The sequence below is a fragment of the Argopecten irradians genome, unplaced genomic scaffold, assembly GCF_041381155.1.
Source record: "Argopecten irradians isolate NY unplaced genomic scaffold, Ai_NY scaffold_0298, whole genome shotgun sequence".
Classification (NCBI taxonomy): Eukaryota; Metazoa; Mollusca; class Bivalvia; order Pectinida; family Pectinidae; genus Argopecten; species Argopecten irradians.
In genome coordinates, this window is record NW_027187765.1 from 32,724 (window position 1) to 43,185 (window position 10,462).

The following is a 10,462-nucleotide window of genomic DNA, read 5'->3' on the forward strand; positions in this document are numbered from 1 at the left end:
TATTCTTTTATATACAGGCTATCACACAGCATCACTTGGCGAGGCCGTCCGTATGTCGATGACCATATGCTGTTAATAGGACCGATGTATATCAAACAAGCAAACAAAGCAGCCTTCCTTGGCACTGCCTCACTTTTGGCCTTGCGTTGAGCGTTCGCCCCTGTGAGGAAAGCTCTCTGAGTTCTGTCCCCTGGCCGAGACACACCAAAGTCTATAATAGTGGTAGTTTCTGTTCCTGCTTAGCGCTCAGCAAACCGGGCGTGGGACGACTGGTTCGCCATTTGTCAGTATAATGTTGTGTTGCTTGGTGTCTTCAGTGATATAGCACTATAAAAAGGGCAACAGTTCCACTATACAAGAAGACACAACACGAACATACCGCAGTCTCTCAAAACACGCACCTCGCACTTCACAACAATCTAATTAAAATACAGATCCTTATTATCACTACGTTGGATAAGAGGATCTGAGAACATCCCTTTAGGGGTCACGTCAAGATGACCTTTTGAAATGGCCAATCAAATTGGCACTGCCAGAATCTTGACTGGGGACGAAATAGTTTGAAAAAGCTGTCCAAATTATTTTCGTGTATGTAGTCATCTCGCCCGAAGTGCACAACAAAGCTAAATGTGCATATGTAATAATGGGGCAAAGACGTTTTTCCAATTGATGTTTGTTAGGTGTAAGAGAACTGCAATTTTGCTCTGGAACACAGTTGTTTTGTTTGTTTGATTGGACGTATTAACGTACTATTAACAGCTATGAGGTCATGTAAGGACGTCCTCCCCAGGTATGCGTAGTGTTGAGCGTGTATGGTTGACTGCGAGATCGTAATTGGAGACTGCGGTATATTCGTGGTATGTGATCTTCTAGTAATAGTGGAACTATTGCCCTTTTGATAGATGCTAAAATCACTGAGCATACCGGCGAAGACACACAGCAACACACCCCATGATGGTCACATTATTACTGACAACGGGCGAACCAGTTCGTCCCCACTCCCTGTATTGTCCTGAGCGCTAAGCAACAGAGCAGAAACTACCACTTCTTATAGACAATTGGTGGTGTCTCGGCCAGGGGGACAGAACCAGAGCCTTTTATCTCAAGGGCCCGAGTATTCAAGATCAAAAGTATGATAGCCATGCCAAGGGAGGCATTTAAGATAAACAATTATTAGAAATAAACAGGTCGCTGTTTGAAAAATTTTTTTTGCTGCGTCATGCAAATATGGGCAAAGGTAACAATTTGGAATACGCCGTGTGCAGTATTTGTTGTTCATTGTTGTTATGTTGATCATTTGGACTAATTCGATCGAAAAATGTCAATGGGGGGCTGACTATTTTCTCCATTTTTGTGAAATTCGACATGGGTCAAGGATGACGTGTTTTAATCAACTGGAAGTTCACACGCTACCCAACTTATGCAATAGTAAACATTTTGTGATTTTGACCCTGGCAGTGGGTTAATAAGGGTTCAAACAAAATAAACAGACAAAGGTTGTTATGTGGGACCCTACTAGGCTATTGGTTTATCACAGATTTATCATACGCGTTTGGATTACTATTTCCGCATTTTACAAAAGAATTATGTTTTCACTTGAATTTTTTGCCCTCAATTCATCGATGTTTTCAAAAAGTGTTAGGCCATCCGCTGTAACCCGACTTAATTTCAGAGTTAACAGGTTCAATAATTGGGGGAAAAGCCCGATTTTATTAGGCATTTTCAAGCCAAAAGTTTTAGGTAACATAATGTATGGAATATTTAGGTCCATGATCATTTCCATTGCAAGTTGTCTTATTTTTCTGCTTTTATTTGGCTTTTATTTTGATACTTTTGATTTGTTAATTAGGAATCAATCAAAATGCAATTTTTTGACTATTTTTCTTAATATATTGTTAAATTCGACTATGGCGGTCATCGTAAATGACGTCATATAAACATAAATTGTAAATTATGCAAAGTTAACATTTTGATTTATGATCAAACCTTTACACTAACAATACAGGCCAAATTTTCATTCAGTTTGTAATTGATGTGGGATTCGGATGTTTTACACAGATTATACATACGTGTTGGATTAATTACTCTTGCATTTTCACAAAAGCCTATTATTCACTTGGCTCTTGTTTGGCTCAATTCATTTACAATATTTTCATTACAAATATGGTAGCTTATGACAGGAATAATTTATCAGAGTTGTATTTTTTCAATATTAATTAGGGAAGGTAGATTTCTATTACAAGTTAAGGTTAACAAAAAACTATAATCTGTTAGGTCTTACATTGTGACTTTATTAGTACATCCAGATTCTTGTCCATGCTTGAAAGTATGTCCTCTTTCAATTTAGTTGTCTCCCCTTCTGAATTTTATGGTATGTTCATCAGTGTATTCAATCACCTCCAATTTTCACATGTTAAGTATATTTACAAGGTTCAATGTTATGAAGACATTAAAAATCTAATATCCTAAATTTATTCGTTTTGACTTCGGTTGTTTTAAACGTAAGATATCGATTTCATGCCCACTAACATGTCACATTGGCCAAAATCACTGTGCCACAATCATTCCATGATTACATGATTCGGAATGGGATCATTTAACATCGTATCCGTTGAACTAATGACCCCAGCATGGAATGCGTACCTACAAACACGATTAACGAAAATCTTAAGTCCTGAATCACTAAATGATTCATCATGTAATGATAAAATGCTTGCAAATGCTTGCAAAAATCTAAATTTCAATACAATTTCCTTAAAAAAAATGATTAATCTGACCTACAAAAACGATTAACGAAAAACAGACCATGTTGAATTAAGCCCATTTCAATTTAGTTGTCTCCCCTTCTGAACATATAACAGTATTTCATCAGTGTATTCAGTATCACCTCCCAATTTTCCGCAAATTTGGATTTTAGCATGTTAATATTTGTAATGTATCACTTCACGTTATGTCATTATCTATTGCACTATAGCATTATTCGTTTTGACATCGGGTTAAGTTAGGTATTACTTCGTTGAGATCGTTTCATGATCATTGTGTTGCGTTGTTATAATTGTGGTAACACATTCCATGAAACAATCAAATTGTCACATTTAAGTCGTAACAAGTCCGACGGGTTCGGTAGTTTTTTGTCTCCAAGTATCTATGCAGCTGGTTACAACTGTCTATTTGACCGGATTCGACTTTACAAAAGCATACACATCTGGCTAAAAACATATGTTTAACATGTATGTTCCTTACCCGCAACAGAAGTACGCCCCTTGTGATTCACAGGTACACTCCTCACAGTTGCCTGTGTCCCAATGTATCGCCTTTATCCAAGATGTTATACGTACTGGCCATTATAATGGCCAAACGTTCGGTTCTGGGTGTTCTTAAACAATATAAACTTTAGGTCATGTTGAGTATAGTATAAAGACTTGTTCGTCCATCTCTGAAAAATTGCAAGTACTATCAAAGCGTATTTGTGAAACTGCTGTATAAGGTCTACCTGCTTAATAACTTTTAAGTGTTAAAGTCCCAAATGGTTCGAAGTTGTCTTTGCATTGTCTTTGTCCCTTTGACGGCATTTGGATTAAAAGAATCTCCTATTTATGAGACAGGAGAAACTCAACCCAAAAGTAAGATTTGTTGCCTGAAAACAACTATGTTTACCGAGTGTATTGTCAGCTTAAGACGAAATCTCAAAGTACGCCTATTCTTGTGATCGCCTTTTGTCACCGTCGTCCGTCGTCCGTCCTAAACAATTTACATTTTTGACTTCTTCCCAAAACTGCCGAAGCAATTTCAATAAACGTTTGCACAAACCTTTATAATGGCAAACGTTGTTTGGGTTTATGTCCCCACCCCCCATGTTGGTATTTCAGTATATAAAAGTGGTTCAAAGGGTTCTGAAAAATTGCAAGTACTAAAATTTCAAAAATCGTTGTTCTGTGGGACCACTGTGGTATAATTAACTACTCTTAATAAGGCGGTAGAAAAGGTTGTCCAAAGTTTACCCAATTGTGAAGAATTATTGACCCTGGGGCTCTTTGTCCCCCTTGACGGGGACAGGGGGTTAAAAGTTTTCCATATTGTATTATGAGACCGAAAACTCATTTTTGAGAAGTAAGATTTCTAAGTTGTCAAAAAACTTTGTAATAGGAAATTTGGCATCAAATCTATTGTTCAGGTTGAGATCCCCTGATTCATTGATAATCCAAATTAGAGAATTAATTCCATGACCGACCCCCAGGGTCACCTGATGACGAAGTCAAAAAGGGGTGACCAATTCTAATCTTCATTTTGTTCCGTCTTCTGAAATTCCTGGAAATGGTAGAATTAATTTTGACTGGTCTTCTCTAGATGAACTGAAAACAAGGTCAATTTTTTACCAAACTTAGAATTATATATATTTGGGGTCTCACGTTTCAAATCTGGGAATTATATTGTCCCCACCCCCCAGGAGCTATGTTTTAAGGGGTAAATAGTTGACTAAAATTATGAGCATTTTTTTCAGTTTTCAAGATGAAATGATTCGGACTTGTTAATAACATTATATAGATGAGAAAGGTATAAGGTCCATTCCAAAATTGGTGATTATATGACCCTGGGTACTCGGGTATTCCCCCTGGGGAGGGGGTTTAAAAGGGGCTAATAGTTTAAAACTAGGGAAAAATCTTTTTCTTGAAATACTGATCATTTGAAATAGGTAGAAGTCAAATAATGTCAGAATTACAGTATTAAGGTGTTGAATCCTATTAACCAATAATTGTGAATTATATGACCCTGGGGTCTCAGGTTTTAGGCGGGGTCAGTTAGGTTTATATATGGAAAATCACCCTTTGAGTATGTAGTTCTGGAAATGGTAGAATCATTTGTATACCTGTATTTCATAGTTTGTTTTCAGTATCACGTCCCAATTTGGTCAAAATGTGATGAGTAATTGTTGCGTGTATGGGGTTGTGCACGTTTCCCTCTGGGGAGGGTAAGTTTACTATGTGTCTTCTTGTTATATGCATAGTGAAACCCCCTCAAACTTGTTTTGGGGCAGACCCCTCGGGGCAAGGGCGGGTGCCAAAGGCAAATAAAACTTTAAAAATCTTCTTCTTAAATACTGGAAATGGTAGAATCAAATACTCTTCATAGATGGACAGGTCTTAAGGTGTTTTATGAAAATTGTGAATTATATGACCCTTGGGTCTCAGGTTTCCCCCTAGGGAGGGGGTTAGGTTTATATATGGAAAACACATTTTTGAGCATTATTTAGTCATTATAATAGGAAATTAGTCAATTGTAGTCAGAATTATCCCTATGTGATGGCCATTGAATTTTATTACCAAATTTTCCATGACTGATCCCCAGGGGCCTTAGGGGCGGTCCCAAAACCGGTCAAATAGGCTAAAACTTCAAAAATCTTCTTCTGAAATTCTGGAACTAATAGAATCAAATACTCTGCATAGATAGAAAGGTCTGAAAGTCCTTTAAAAAAATTGTGAATAATATGACCCTGGGGTCTTATGTTTCCCCCTGGGGAGGGGGTCAAGTTTACTTTAGTTTATATAGGAAAAACACATTTATGAACATTATTTGCCTATTTTTCATAGGAAATTAGTCAAACTGGGTTAGAATTATTAGCCTGAAATAGCATTTTAACATCATATCCATACTGGTCATGGCTGACCCCCAGGGGCCAGAGGGGCGGAGCCAAAAGGGGTCAAAATGGTAATTTCAAAAATCTTCTTTTTGAATTCACAGATTTGATGGAACCAGATACTCTTGATAGATTGGAAGGTCTTAAGGCCCTTTACAAAAATTTGTGAATTTCATGGCCCTGGGATCTCAGATTTTCCCCTAGGGAGGGGGTCAAATTTACTATAGTTTATATAGGAAAACACATTTAGGAACATTATTTGCTTAGTTTTCATAGGAAATTAGTCAATCTGGGTTAGAATTATTAGCCTGAGATAGCATTTAACATCATATCCATATTGGTCCTGGCCGACTCCCAGGGGCGAGAGGGGTGGGGCCAAAAGGGCTCAAAATGGATAACATTTCAAAAATCTTTCTCCTGAATTCACAGATTTGATGGAACCAAATAATCTTCATAGATTAAAAATTTATAAAATCACTGACTGACTTCAAGGGCCTGATGGGCCAATATATATTTATAGTGTTTATATGCATGTCTTTGTTTCATTCTGTGTCTGAACTCAGGTGACCGCTAAGGGCCATGGGCCTCTTGTTTATTTTTTGTGAGCACGTGCAAAGATCTCGTGTAGCTTGTCTTTACCCTTTATTGAGATATAAAGAAAGTATCACTCCGGTAAAATTCCGGATTTTCCTATCCAGGGTAAGAGAACGGGTTTTCGCACCTCGGACAGACATTTAAATATGACATAGTACTCGGTGCCAGAATTGTCAATTATGATCTGTCTGGTACGTGACTTTTGGCGGAATTTTAACTAATTAGGGACGTAATACTCTCAAATCTATGATGTTTCACGCTCTAGATAATAGTATTAATTTTTTCATTGTATTTATTGTTGGATTCATGTTGATATTATACTTTCAGTAATCTGTAAAATACCCTTTTGACAACATAGTTTTATTTTGTCACAAATGTTTTGTTTTGAAAAATGAAATAATTTTCTTTTACTAAACTATTAGGTCTCCAGACGAATTACAGATCGAACAATTTCATTATTGTAACCTGATGTATCAAAACCACTAAAAGTGTAACACATAATCTCTTAGTATCAAGCATTGATTAGAGAAATTTAATTATGAATAACAGAAAATAGATAACATTGATTTGGAGCTTTTAACTAAAACTACCATCGTATCGTCATATGTTAATTAAATGTCCGTGTCATATATTGTAATTAAATGTTTATCTTCCGAGTGCAATAATCGCTTTTTTTAACCTAATCCCTAAATATTTTAATGAAAAACAAATGTGTGAATGAACAAGATAAAATATTAACAAAGAGTTCAAAAATACTACATCACATGCACCTGCTTCTCTCATTGAAAGTATAATGAGTCACGTGGCTGACATATAGTGTCATGTATTGTTCGATTATCTATCAAAACTTAATAAATCAGGATACATCCAAGTAGCTTAGTTTTGTTTGATATAATCAACATATTATAACGACATAATATTTTCTCGATTTTCGTTATTTATCGCAGCGGGAATATGCGAATTTCCTCAACGAATGGAAAATCTAGGCACCAACTTTAAGTATGAAAAAGACGTTTGTGATATATATTGTAGCAAATACAGTCGCTCAACATACAGGGAGTGGGACGACTGGTTCGCCCGTTGTCAGTATAATGTGACCGGGTGGGGTGTGTTGCTTGGTGTCTTCGGCGGCATGCTTCAGTGATGTAGCACTATAAAAAGGGCAACAGTTCCATTATACAAGAAGACACAACATGAATATACCCAGTCTCCCACAACACGCACATCGCAACAATGTACGCAACACACCACATACATGGGAGGCCGTCCTTACATGACCATAGCTGTTAATAGGACGTTAATTAATCAAACAAACAAACAAACAGAAAGTCGAAACAAGTACTTCAAAGTAACATAACATAATAATAAATATCTTTATATGCAGTAATTAAAATAAGCAAAATAAGTTAAACATAACATTTAGACCTACCTCCAAGAGCGATTGTCGCTGGCGCACCGGCGAAACAGTAAGCTGAAATATGATTGGCTGTCATCAGTGTAACCATGGCGAACAGGAGTACGTGATTCATGATTATGCGGAACTGGAAATCAAATAGATTAATTATAAATTGTCCTTGGGGGATAGTGCACACAATAGTATTATTATTATAATATGTATGTATATCCACCTATTGATTAGAATGCATGACTTTGTAGACTAGAATGATTGAATTTGTTTGGCTAAATCAAGGCTGATACTGACAAGGCGCCTTTGTCTACAATATTGTTATAATGAATTTTGGGCAAAGTGATTCATGTATATTGATAAAGTAAAATGCAGTTTTCCCCCATGTCTTGCACACACAAATTTAGGCAGAGTACATTTCAATTCGACATTTTTCCAGGAGTCGGAGTGTGCTATTATCAAATAAAATAAATACACAAATGTTGTTCGTGTTGTCTTCACATCGTAGTTGTTTTGTATTTTGGAAATGAATAATAAATGTATTTATGGTATCTTTGTTCATAATGGAACTGAGTGATGGTCACTGTCAAAGTATTCTACTGGTCTTAGGTGAGCATTTGCTCAAGGAATCGACATCAGTTAGAAAGAATATAACCAGTGACTTGTATAGCTCGCTCTTTACGCTATCAAATAATTCCGTCATTTACACAACAATGCCCAATTGATTAGAATGCAGATCCTTATAACCACTCCGTTAAATAGAGAACGTAGTGATCATGAGGATCTGTATTTAAATCAGATTGAACAATTGAAACTATCATATTACATAAAACTAAACCAGAATATTTGAAAATAACAACACGAAAAATTTTGAAAAAAAATATCACAAACGAAAAAAACCAAAAGTTTAAAAGTTTAAAATTAGATCTCGTGGGATCACAAAAGTGTCCAAATAAAATGAGAACAAACGCATTGTACATTACAGATCGTGGTTACACTGCCCTTTTGACCCGTGTGGTTTTGTTGGAAAGATTGCAGTTTAAAGGTTTTTTAACACGTAAACAAAAGGTGTGCCTGTTTTTGAGATCGCGTATAGGGATAATTGATGTATCATGGTTCAAGTGACATTTGTTCACATAAAGCATGCATTACATATACTTAGTACAAGCTGTTCACGTAATTGTATAGACAAAATAATGTATATCTCCTTATTTGGAAAAATTGTTGTGAACATACCCATTAAGGCAAGAATAAAGTTAATATATTAATATTTAGGAATTACATTATGAATTGATAACAGAAGGAAACAGACGGCAAACGAAGGAACATCAGAGGAGACATCAAAAGTGGATAAATGATGTAATACCGCTAGTGATGTAAATGTCAATACACATATTTCATAATTACATCAACTAGTACAGTAGATATAAAAAAAATCATAATTTAGAAACAAATTAATTAACAATATGTATAAATAATATGCAATTAAAATGTATATTTGGGTAAACATATGGTACATCCCCCCAAAAAAGTTGATAATAATTATTAAACAGATATACCAGTCTTATTAAAACCTTGCGCGACTTCTGTTTTCATATAGCACCAGAATTTTTTAATTTGGGAAAATACAATTGAATTGTTCACGTTTAGCACGTTGTAGTTTACTGTGTATATTAGCTCATTATTTATTCTGTCATTCGTCTGTCGACTGACGTAAACTCCATTCATGTAACTTTCTTGTTTTTAATACTAATGAAATTTTCATATGTTGAAGATAAAACCTTTGTAGCAAAGCTTATCATCCTAGAGTCCTCTGTTAGTAACATTAGATAGTCTCTTTAATATATATCACAGCAATTTACATAATTGTCATAACATTACGGTTGCATTGCATTAAATTAAGTATTAATATTGAAATTTAAACAAGACAGCTTGTTTACTGGTATAGTATGCTGAATATACACTTGCAAGCTGTAGCCATACATTGCATTAAATCATTTATAAAAAAAAAATACAAAATTATTGACGTAGAAACAAGGATTACTTACGTGAGCCGTACGTTACAGCGTATCAGTTGATGATGTGTGGTGATTATGCCTACGGCCTGATTTATATACCACGCGCCTACGTGTAAACAGGAAACGATCGAAATGGATTTGATGGCTATTTAATTTGATAACAATTGTTTCAAGCAATTACACGTTATTTGTAAATTACTCGTGATTTATATGAGTATTTCATTGTAATCATATAGAATTACATTGCAGTGGACCAACGTTTACCATGCTGAGCTGGTAATAGATCTTAGTCAAGCCATGTTGCAGAGTTTGGTAAATTTTGATAGTTTTATTTTATAATATATTTTTCTTACTCGTGCTCTATAATTATATATGAGTTTAAGAAATATATCCTGTCCTAGTTTTTGTCATTTATTATGTTTCGTTTTTACTACCGTGCTAAAAGGATGTTAAAGTAATAAAACAAATTTTACTATCGTACTACGTTCCTACCGACATTCGAACCGTACGTATACATGGTGTTTTTTATTTCATTTTGCATAAACTTAACAAGTGGTTTAAGTCTAAGTTAAATACACGCTTACCAAATATGTACAAATACACTTGTTTGTTTTATTCATTAAAGTTTATATCATCGCATTTATTATTTGGTCGTGAGTCGTGTGCATATACATTAAAGCATAGAAATAATCAAAAACAATAGTTATCAATCACAGGACTAAATTGACGTAAGCAAATTTTAAAAGAATTATTTTTTCAAAGTTGCAGCATAGATTTCACTTTTTGAAATAATATTTTTAAGTTACATGT

General features: G+C 35.2%; 1 long non-coding RNA gene across 1 annotated transcript; it reads right to left on the reverse strand.

Moving 5' to 3' along the window:
- Positions 1–3,342: 3,342 nt before the first annotated feature.
- LOC138312378 (uncharacterized) lies at positions 3,343–9,800 on the reverse strand. Its single transcript, XR_011206937.1, has 3 exons — positions 9,683–9,800; positions 7,659–7,770; positions 3,343–3,376 (listed from the first exon to the last, which is right to left on the reverse strand). It is a non-coding gene; the product is annotated as an uncharacterized lncRNA (long non-coding RNA).
- Between the last annotated feature and the right edge of the window lie 662 nt (positions 9,801–10,462).